The 11,893-nt window shown below is 47.6% G+C and overlaps 1 long non-coding RNA gene across 1 annotated transcript; it reads left to right on the forward strand.

Annotated features, from left to right (window-relative positions):
• The first annotated feature begins 6,867 nt into the window (after window positions 1–6,867).
• On the forward strand, window positions 6,868–9,014 carry LOC125088472 (uncharacterized). The gene is made up of 3 exons (XR_007123708.1): window positions 6,868–7,011; window positions 7,923–8,073; window positions 8,593–9,014. It is a non-coding gene; the product is annotated as an uncharacterized LOC125088472 (long non-coding RNA).
• The last annotated feature ends 2,879 nt before the right edge of the window (window positions 9,015–11,893 follow it).

The raw sequence follows: 11,893 nt of genomic DNA on the forward strand, positions 1-11,893 counted from the left end.
GCCCCTTTTTGTAAATTATTTGTATGAACCCAGAACGAGCACCTATATTCCCTTCAACTGTTCATCTGTGACCTGACCTTGCTGTTAGACCTCTGCTCTTTGCCCTGGAAAGGAACCAAGGAGACAACCATCACACTATAAAGGGCAAGATAAATCAGACACCAAAGCTAAGATTTCATTTCTCAGTTCACTTATGCTAAACAAGAGCTGTGGGGTGAGTCTGTTTCCCCTTTCTTCTTCCCACTGCCTGGAATGCGGATGTGGTGGAAGCCATCTTGGACCACGAAGGTCAGGCTGTTCCCCAAGGGATGGCAAAACCATAGGTTAAAGCAGCCTGGATCTCTTATACCATGAAGCCCTGGACTGTTTATACTTGGTTTATTGGTGAGAGAGAAATAAACTTGTACTTTGTTTAAGCCACTCTTATGTAGAATTCTGTAATAGGGTTCATATCCTACTAACCTATGTCCTATCTAAGTGCTCATTACACATGAGCAATTTCTCCTGTTTCTAAAACTCCCTTAGAAATATCAGTCTTGGGGCGCCTGGGTGGCTCAGTGGGTTAAAGCCTCTGCCTTCGGCTCAGGTCATGATCCCAGGGTCCTGGGATCGAGCCCCGCATCAGGCTCTCTGCTCAGCAGGGAGCCTGCCTCCCCCTCTCTCTGTGCCTGCCTCTCGGCCTACTTGTGACCTCTATCTGTCAAATAAATAAATAAAATCTTAAAAAATATATATCAGTCTTACTGGGTTTGTAATATTATATCCTCTGAAGTTTTTGAACTTTTATTCACTCATGCATGTATTCATTTATTCAACACTATCTGTCCAGGCCCCTGGATGGGTGATAGACATGTAATGATGAACAAAACTGCCCTCACAGAGCTTACATCCTATGTGGAGGGAGACAGGCAATAGACAAGAAAACTAAATAAATAACTTTCCTATTTTCAGAGATACCATGTTCTAAAACGTGCGGGAGAGACTGGCTAATTTGTCATTAAAATGGCTTCCCTTTGCTCCTTTGCACACAGCTGGACATTCCCCATCATCCCTCGCAGTCAGGTATGTGAGCCAACAGCACATGAGCAAATCCGTTTCACTGGACCTCCGGGTGTGACCCTAAAAACCTCCCACTTGTGACCCTCACCTCTTTCAACAACCACTATTAGAGAGGATGGGGGGCAGGGAGGCGCAAGCCAACTAAAGTTGCCCAGAGACAACGGATGGAAGGAGCCTGATTCCCCGGGTGACTCAGCCACAGATCCTGACTGCATCACACTATGGTGTGAAGGAAATATAGACTGTACTAAGCCACTGAAATCTGGGGGTTACCTAATACATTCCATAAAGCAGAGACTCTGGAAGACTACAAAAACGGCTCCAATTTTTCACCCCTCTCCCTGCCTTTCGCCATCTGACTTTACCACAACTTCCTTCAAAGGGTGGAGTCTATTCCGCTCCCCCCACCCTCTCACCGCCCTTGAATCTGAGCAGGTGTTGGGAACCAATGAGGTCAAAAGAATGTGGAAGAAGGAAATGGAGCAACAGTTGCCAACAACAGCTGATACAGGCTCTCTGACCAAATAAATTCAGAAAAAAAAATGCCCTGGAACTTTTGGGACGCGTGGTCTGGGACAAAGAAGCCAGCCTCCATGTGAGAGCACCATGCTAGAGTGGCCCTATGTGTTTGCTCTGATCAACAGCCCACTGGCCTTTCATCTGACAGTCAACATTGCCCGCTATGTGAGTGAGCCACCTTGGCTACCCGGACAAGTTGAGTTTTCTTTCCTTTTTTCTTTCTTTTTTTTTTTTTTTTAAGATTTTATCTATCTATCTATCTATCTATCTATCTATCTATCTATCTATCGATGGGGGGGCGAAGAGCACAAGCAAGGAGAGTGGCAGGCAGAGGGAGAAGCAAGCTCTGTGCTGAGCAAGAAGCCCCATGCAGGACTCAATCCCAGGACCCTGGGATCATGACCTGAGCCAAAGGCAGCTGCCTAACCCACTGAGCCACCCAGGCGTCCCTCCAGTTGAGTTTTCTTTTTTTCTTTCTTTTTTTTTTTTAAAGATTTTATTTATTTATTTGACAGAGAGAGATCACAAGCAGACGGAGAGGCAGGCAGAGAGAGAGAGAGAGGGAAGCAGGCTCCCTGCTGAGCAGAGAGCCCGACGCGGGCCTCGATCCCAGGACCCTGAGATCATGACCTGAGCCGAAGGCAGCGGCTTAACCCACTGAGCCACCCAGGCGCCCTCCAGTTGAGTTTTCAAATGCCTTCAGCCCCGCTCAGCATCTGACTTCAACCATATGATGGACACCAAGTGAGCACAGCCCAGCCCCACTGGGTTCTTCTTGAATAACTGATCCATAGAGTCAGAGGAAAAAGAAAATGGTTGGTTTAAGCTGCTTAATTTTTGGACAATTAGCAAAAGATACCTGAAACACTGGGGTTGCAAATTCTACCCTAACCTGCATCCTACAGTAGCCAGACATGTAATGTAAGCCAGTGAGCAGGGCCTGGTGTGGGATAACAGAGCATGGTGGGGGACCCTGATTTACCAAGGAACCCATGCTGTGCTGCTCTAGGCTGTATTTACCCCCAGAACTGCTCATCTTCCCCTTTCTGCCTGCATCCCAGTCACAGTTCCCAGTCTCCCCCTTTATCTGGATTTATCTGGGGTTCTGCCAGTGGGAAGCAGTGACAGGAGCTTGGAGAGTGGGAGCAAGGGGCCATGGCAATTCATCCCTCTCCCCATGGTTGTGCCTCCTCACAGCTCCAGCCAGCTTGACAGTCCCACTGGGTCTCCAGTTTCTTTTAGGTGACTTTGTCTCTGGGCTTTCCTGATGCCACCTCCTCCCTTTCTTCCTCCAGCCTGGAGTGACAGTGGCTTCCCACTGTTGCTAATTTCTGATTGCTTCACTGGCTCCCGCTTAGCCCCCCAGCTCCTCCATCTGGTGCATAACCATCTCCATGTGTCAACATCCCTCTGTTCTAATATCTGTACCTTCATCAGGCCCTCACAGGTAGAGCAGCTCCTGCCCACTGTGCCCAAACAGACAAGTGGGCTCCATGTTGTCAGATAACCCAACATGGCAGAAGCCAAAAACCAAGAGTGTTGTGGGGTGTTCTGAGTTTTCAAATGCTGTGGCTGCCAGTGGTCCTCTTACTTCAGAGTAGAGAGAAGTGACAGGAGAGACTGAGGAGGAGTACTTACTGGGTCAGTGAACAGACCTTTACTGAGCACCTACTGTGTGCAGGTACTGTGTGAGGAGCTGGGAACAAAGTGGTAAGCCAGAGAGGGGAGTCCCTGCCCTGTGTGCTTACCTTACGGTAGAGGAAACAGAAAAGCAAATGAAGGAGACAAAGGACAGCATGTGGAACGTGCCAGGCAGAAGGAAAGGTGGGTGATATTGTGTGAATGGGGGTGCAGGGGAGTCGGGCTTTAGTTGCGGTGACACGATGGCAGCACTGAGATGGGGCATCTGAGCTGAGAGACCTCAAGGACAAGAGAGTCAGGCTGACGAAGATCTGGGAGAACCATGTTCCCAGAAGAGGGAATGGCCATCACAAAGTCCCCGAGCCAGGAAAGAGCTGGAAGTGTGTGAGGAACAGCGAGAAGGGATGGCTGGGGCGGAAGAAGTGAAAGGGAAGGTGAAGGACTATGTGGGGTTGGGGGGTGTGCAGTGGCCACAGGAAGGAGCTTGGATTTTATTATAAGCCGCTGAAGATTTTAAGAAGGGAAGTAGTATGATCCATGTTTTTGAAAGACACCTCCCCCCAACCCACCACAAAGTGTTGTATGAGGACTACAAGTAGGACACAAGATTAGAGGCAGGGAAACCAGTCTATAAGCAATTGTGGTAGTCCAGGTGGTACACTGAATGGGGTTTGGACCAGGGTGTTAACAGTGGAGCAGTGAGAAGTGGGTGGGTTTGGAAGAGCTGTGTCACAGAAACCAGAAGGGGAGTTTTCAGACAGGACTGGTCTGGAGGACTTGTTAAAATGCAGACTGCTGGGTCTTGTCCCCAGAGATCACAGTTCAGTGGGTCTAGAGCAACATAATTTGCATTTCTAACAAGTTGTCATATGATGCTGCTGCTGCAGACCCAGATATCACACTTTGCAAACCACTAGGTGTAAAACGATGCTTTCTAATAGAAATACAATGTAAGCCATGTGCATCATTTAAAAATTGGGGGGGGGGGGCACCTAGCTGGTTGAGTCGGAAGAGCACGTGAGTTATGATCATGGGAGCCATGAGTTTGAGCCCTGTGTTGGGTGTAGAGATTACTTAAATAAATTTAAAAATAAAATAAAATAAAATTTTCCAGTAGCCACAGTTAAAAAGAAAAAAACAGGTGAAAGTATTTTAATAAAATAGTCCAGTCATATGTTTTATTATTAATACATCCCCAATTCTCTTGTTTCAGCAAGTTGACAATGTTTTTAAAAAAATTTTTTTAAGGGGCACCTGGGTGGCTCAGTGGATTAAGCCTCTGCCTTCGGCTCAGGTCATGATCCCAGGGTCCTGGGATCGAGCCCATCGGGCTCTCTGCTGCACGGGGAGCCTGCTTCCTCCTCTCTCTCTCTGCCTGTTGCTCTGCCTGCTTGTGATCTCTGTCTGTCAAATAAATAAAATCTTAAAAAAAAAAAATTGGGGGGTGTGCCTGGGTGGCTCAGTGGGTTAAAGCCTCTGCCTTCAGCTCAGGTCATGATCCCAGGGTCCTGGGATCAAGCCCCATATCGGGCTCCCCGCTTGGTGCTCGGCGGGGAGCCTGCTCCCCCCCACCCCGCCTGCCTCTCTGCCTACTTGTGATCTCTGTCTGTCAAATAAATAAATAAAATCTTTAAAAAAATTTTTTTTTAATTTATTTATTTGAGAGAGAGAGAGAGAGGACGAACAGGAGGGGCAGAGGGAGAAGAGAGAATCTGAAGCAGACTCCATGCTCAGCAAGGAGCTCGAGATGACGACCTGACCCAAAACCAAGAGTGGGATGCTTCCGTGCCACCCGGGCACCCCTACATATTACCAATGTTTTTAAAACTCTTGAGATATTTTACATTCTTTTTCTTTTTTTAGTAATAAGTCTTCAAAATCCCAGTGTTTATTTATACTTCCAGCACTTCTAAATTAGGACTAGTTAGACCTTCAGGACCCTGTGTAGCTAGTGCCTACCATACTGGACAGCACGGGATAGGCCGGCTGCTGTAGAAGCAGTGTTAAGGACAGAGAATTGCCTCTTGAGTATAGCTACACGGAAGAGTTTTAGCAACACAAAGGTGTTGGGGTTTTTTGTGAAACAGAGGGAAAGAGATGGAGGGGAGAGCATGTAGACACTTCCCTGTGTTACTATAATGGATGGATCAGGCTGACAACACTGAAACCCAACACTGGAAATTCATATCACAAACACAAAAGAAACATCCAGACATTATTATGTGCCTCCTGACTGAAGAACTCAGCATCACCCATGAAGTATTCTTACCACCCGGCTGGCTCAGTGGGTGAAGCCTCTGCCTTCCGCTCGGGTCACGGTCTCAGGATCCTGGGATAAAGCCCTACATCAGGCTCTCTGCTCAGCAGGGAGCCTACTCCGCCTCCCACCCCACCTGCCTCTCTGCCTACTTGTGATCTTTCTCTCTGTCAAATAAATAAATAAAATATTTTTAAAAATAAATTAATTAATTAAACCTGAATCGGACCCAGCCTCTCGATCTACCAGTTTGCAGGACATACAGGTGACAGAAGAACATAATAAAGGACACCAAGAAATGCAACCAGCCAAATCAGACTGTGGGATAAATGAGAGGGAGGGGGAACCACCCTAGAATAAAAGACTTAAACAGGTGCCAACAAAATGCAATGCGTAGATCTTGTTTGGATTCTAATACGAGCCAGTCAACAGTTAAGACATTTATAAGACAATCAGGGAAATATCGGGACAAGTTGGGTATTAAATAAAATTAGGAAATTATTTGTTGTTGGCTGCGATAAAGGTTGTTTTTTTTTTTTTTTTTTAAGAAACGTGTATTTTAGAGATACATAAAGAAGTATTTATGGATGGAAGCATATGATGTCTGGGATTTTGCTTTAAACTAATTCTGCGGGGAGGGAGGCAGAAAAATACAGCAAGATTGGCCATATGTTGATAATAGCTGAAAAAAGGTGATGGGTACCTGGGGGATCATTACACTATTCTGGTTTTATGCATCGTTGAACATTACCATAATAAGGTGGAGTTTTCGGGGTTTTTTTGCTTTTAAAGGGGGTAGAGAGGTAGCTGTGAAGGAAAAGAGAGAAAGGAAGGGGAAGGGATTTTTCTTCTTTTAAGACTAAAGCGCTATGAACAGGCTCGAGAGTTGACAGGGGATAGTGGCAATTGAGGAGAGCCGCAGGCTGGCTCCAGGACATATACAGCGGTGGGGGTCTCGCTGGTTCTTAAAGGACTGCACAGCGCCCCCCCACCCCACATAACCCCTCCCCCTGCTGCTTCAAAGCGGCTGCGACTCCTGGGACAGAACAGTGGCCTATACCAACCTGCTAAGGTCCATCTGGCTTGACCAGCCCCCCGCGCTTGCGCAGCAGTCCCCCCACAGGGCGCAAGGCTCAGTTCCCACATCCCACAATCCCCCGCGCCACTCTGGAGGCGCGCTCTAAGAGGGGGAGAGGCCTCTTCAGCCACCAGATTTGAGCAAGGTGAGGCAGAGGGTGTCGCGTAGCCTTCTGGGAAATGCAGTGGGCTTGGTAGGCCAGAACCACCGTTTAACCCACGCAAGAGACTACGTGCTCCACAATGCACCGCGCGCGTAGTGGCTGAGCGATGTGTTGCTGCCCCCACGTGGCAGATGAGTGGTTATGTCTAAACCAGGGAATAGTGCTGAGAGTAGCAGAAGCGTCCGGGACTGGGGAACGCTGAGGGTTGACCTGGAAACCTCTGGGAGGCCAGTCCAGAGGGAAGGGGCCCCGCACCTGGCCCAAGGAAGAATGGTGGTGGTGAATAAGTTGGAGGTAGGGCCCACTGTGAAGATTAAATGAAATGAGGACAGAACTGGGGCCTGGGCGGCTCAGTGGGTTAAGCCTCTGCCTTCGGCTCAGGTCATGATCTCAGGGTCCTGGGATCCAGTCCCTCATAGGGCTCTCTGCTCAGCAGGGAGCCTGCTTCCCTCTCTCTCTCTCTGCCTGCCACTCTGCCTACTCTCTCTCTCTCTGTGTCAAATAAATAAATAAAATCTTAAAAAGAAAAATGACAACTGTTGGCTGTATATTATCGTTATCATTACACCTAGTACTTATAGAGTAAGTACTTAATGTGAACCACTGCTTCCAGCTTTGTACATGAATTATCTCATTTAATCCTCTCAACAAGCCTTTTGAGGTACTATCGAGAATGAAGTTGAGGCCCAAAGAAGGGAATAATTTGCCCAAAGTTAGTTCAGCTGGTCAGTAGCAGAGCTGGGATATGAATTTAGGCTGTCAGTCTTCCCCAGTGGGTGCTCTTCTTCACCAAGACTGTAACACCCTCTGATCACTCTGTTAAATTAGCCCGAGATTGTAATTAGCACATGAATCAACTCAAAATGGCCATTTGCATGTGGATCTCTGAGTTTCTGCCCAAATTTGTGATTTAGCCTTGCTCCAGGACAGAGTTTACAATCAGCATAAATTTATCATTAGCACATGAGTCAGCACAGTATCTGTTCACAGAGCTCAGATTTCTGATTAGCACTTGAATCAACAGCCATTTGTGTTAGAAGCTGGAATCATTAGTTTCTGATTAGCACACAGATCTGTGCATACTGGGATTATATTCACACCTAGAAAACCCCACCCCCTTCTGGGCCAGGTGACCTTCTCCTTAAATGTTGTCCTCATCCCTTCACTGAACCTCCACCCCCAACCCCATCATCATGCACTGGCAGGTAGACTTGGTGATGTCCTTGTTCCTCTCCTCTCCTCCATCTTGTTCGTAACGGAATATCACAGTGAAAACCACAGTTCAGAAATTACCTATTCTCTTTCTGCCTTATGAGGAGACAAAATACCAAAGCCTCAACCGTATCTGATTCACAGGTACGTTCCCTGCATCAGGTCTGTCACACAGCCAGGGCTCAATAAATGCTTGGGGATGGGGCACTCACCATCCTCTTTCTGCATCGACCTAAACATTTATCAAGTCAAGCTAGATTCACTTTTCCCTCAAAGAAGTAAAATTTGTGGTCACCCAGCCCAAAGGCAGGGGCCCAGTATAGGTGGGTCAGGGTGGGGCCCAGACGTGTCCCTGGAGCAAGATTTGGTGTAGCTGATGGAAGGAGATCCCACCGCCTGTTCTTGCTGCCTGCCCTGAGCTTGTATATCTGGTGATGGTTGATGTTGGGTCCATTATAATCCATACACTCTGCATAATCGTGACTGGGAGGAAGCTACCCAACCTGGGAATAAATTCTCAGCCCTCCTTGCATCCGGGGTGGCCATGTGACTAGTTCTTTCCAGTAAAATATGGATAGAAGGGAGGTTTATTGAAGTTTTTTTTCTGGGGCCAGTTTTTTAAGATGGTGAACCTTCTCCACCCTGTCTCCTCCCATTTGCCAGGTGGAAGCAGATAATTCTGAGCCCCAGGAAATAATGGAGGCAGAAGATTAACAAGTCTCCTGTGTGAGTCACCAGATGGAGGACAGCTGCAAACCAAGCAGGACACCTGTGGCAAGAAATCAACTATTGTATGAAGTCACTGAAATCAAGAGGGTTCTTTGTTAGAGTAGCTGACATTGTACGCACGGATACTCTGACCCTTCCTCTCTGGTCCCCTGATAACAGTAAACCTTGGACACCCGCCTGTCATTCTGCGACATGAACCTCTAATCCCCAGTTGTGGTGTCCAGGCTTTCATATAGCAGTTTCATACAGTGGCCCAAAGGCTTTATGTTTACTAATTAAAAATTACCAGTATAGGGGCGCCTGGATGGTTCAGTGGGTTAAAGCCTCTGCCTTCAGCTCAGGTCATGATCCCAGGGTCCTGGGATGGAGCCCTACATCGGGCTCTCTGCTTGGCAGAGAGCCTGCTTCCTCCTCTCTCTGTGCCTGCCTCTCTGCCTACTTGTGATCTCTGTCTGTGAAATAAATAAATAAAATCTGAAAAAAAAAAAAAAGGATGTATTCAACTTTAAAAAAAAAAATTACCAGTATATTCCCCTCCATTCTTTGCACAAATGTAAACTTTCCCCCATGTTCTTATGGAAGTTCTCTTCCAGGCTGACAGTTGGAAGTCATTAAAGCAGACCTCAAGCATTGAGAGGTCTTCGACCATCGTTAAGCAGAGTCTTATACACAGGATCTTGTGATTGCCCTGAAAAAAGTCCATGCTTGCCAGAAACCCATCAGTCTGATTTAGAGTGGTTAGTGTATATGTTTGGGAGGGTGGTGAGGATATACACATCTTCCTGCCTGTCTCTTTTGACCCATCCATACGGGAATGCACCTTCAGACCTAATCTTTTTTTTTTTTTTTTTAAGATTTTATGTATTTATTTGACAGAGACCACAAGTAGGCAGAGAGGCAGGCAGAGAGAGAGAAGGGGAAGCAGGATCCCTGTTGAACAGAAAGCCTGATGTGGGGCTCGATCCCAGGACCCTGGGATCATGACCTGAGCCGAAGGCAGAGGCTTAACCCACTGAGCCACCTAGGTACCCCCAGACCTAATTTTTAAAGTAGGGTCCTGTGTGTGCCTGTCTGGCTCAGTGGGTTAAGCCTCTGCCTTCAGCTTTGGTCTTGATCCCAGGGTTCTGGGACCAAGCCCCACATCAGGATCCCTGCTCAGTGGAGAGCATGCTTCTCCCTCTCCTGTTCCCCCTGCTTATGCTCTCTGTGTGTGTGTGTGTGTGTGTGTGTGTGTCAAATAAATAAATAAATTCTTTAAAAAATAAAAAAGTGAGTTCCTAGTCCCCAGTGCTGATTCATGTGCTAATTACAAAGCTGAGCTAATTCCAGTGAACACGGGAGGCTGGACTTGGGTTGGTGGGTATTAGTTGAGGATAAAGAGACACCACCTCTATCCATCACTGCTCAAACAACCCCCAATTTGAAAGGGGTCTGAGTTTATTTATAAACTCTTTTTCTGACAGAGTGACATCATTGATTTGAATGTCCATGTGCACGCATGTGTGTATGCACGTGTGTGTGTGCCCATCCCTTGTAGGTGTTTGATAGGCTTTCTGAATATTTTTCTTGTGTACATGTGTGAGAATGTAGCTCACCAAGCATGCAAGAAAGAATCTGAGCAGAGTATGTTTCTGCACGTATGACTTCTCACATGTCTGAGTGTGAGTCTGTGCGTGTGCGTATTGGAGGTATGTGACTAAGTGTGCACTTGTGTATGTCCCTTGTTTTTGAACATGAAACCAGGTGTACATGCGTTCCATGCACCTGCTGTGTCTGTGTTTGGTGAGCCTCTGAGTACGTGACGTGCATGTAGGAATATGGATGTGTCTGCCGTGTGTATTTGTATGTTTAGGCAGATTCTGTGTGTGTATATGAGCAGTCCCCTTCCCCCCAAGGCCCTTTCAGCTCTCAGGCAATTTAACCTCTTCTTCCTGCTGGGACTCTTTCTGCTCCTTTTGTCCCCTTCTCTAGATGTTGTAATTAAGTAAATGCGGCAATTAAGCAGAGCCTCCCAAACCACCATCCCACCAGGATCCCCTTGTAGGAGCTGATGAAGGATTACAGCACATACAGACACATGCACGGGACTATCCAGGTACCGCAGGGACCTCCCAGACTGCATGTGCTATAGGATGAGGACACACAAACAATGCAGAGGGCCCCTTTGCCTACCTGCTTTGTTGGTACTCATCCTTCAGGTCTCAGCATAAAGGTCTTCTCCCCCAGGAAGCCTCCCTGACTGGGGACAGGGGTTGGGGGAGCCTAAAAGGTTAGACTCTGCCTCTGGGATCCCCTCTGCTTCCTCTGTAGAGCCCTGACCACTCTGGCCTGCAGTTTGCCATCAAAGCCCTTAATTATTTTCCCCTGTGTGTCTCCGATCACACCTCTCTGGCCACTGTGGTCTGGGCCTCTGTCATTATAGCCCCAATCTGTGCAGCCCAAGTTTCTCCCAGCCCAGCCGTGAACACTCTGGGCTGTCTGGAGGAGTGTCTTTTTCACTTTTGAAATTTGAGCTCAGTGAAAGCAAGACCTGACACTGCCTTGGTCACACGTCTGGTGCAGTGTCATTTTGCACAAAACCATAGCCAGATACCTACAGCAAATGTCGAACTAGCATCTTTACCTCTGCCCCTCTCTGCTTCCGGGCCCCGCTTTACGTCTCTAAGTATATTGGTCTCTCTGGCACACACTTAGAATGCTAAATCCCCTCAATCCACCAGCTTTCAGCACAGCTGTAGTGGACAGTTCCCTGCAAGTAAGCAGATGGCCCTGGTTTAGCCCAGTGGTTTTCAAAGTGTGTCCAGGGATCCCCAGACCCACAGCATTGGCATCCCTTGGGAACTTGTTAGAAATGCAAATGTTTGGGCCTCACCTAGAAGTACTGGATCAGAAACTCTGGGACTGGGGTCTGGAGATCTATTGTTAAGGTGATCCCAACACAACAAAAGTGTGAGGACAACTGGTTTAGTTCATGTAAGGTATCCCTCTCTGCTTTTCTGCCTCAGATCTCAGATGGCTCTCGGTGCCACTCCCTCCCACCAAAGAGATGACCATCACCCAAAGGCATAAGGACTAGGGTATAAATGCAGCAGCAGGGCGAAGACACTTGGCAGTGGCGGGTGGGGGGGAGGAAGGGGAGGAACCATAATTCTGATGTGTTCTACAAGGTTCCTTAATGTTCCCCAGCTGAACTGAGCCCCCGTTGCCCAGAGGGGTAATCTGCTTTTTGTCCAAA

Source organism: Lutra lutra, chromosome 17 (assembly GCF_902655055.1).
Source record: "Lutra lutra chromosome 17, mLutLut1.2, whole genome shotgun sequence".
In the NCBI taxonomy this organism is placed as follows: Eukaryota; Metazoa; Chordata; class Mammalia; order Carnivora; family Mustelidae; genus Lutra; species Lutra lutra.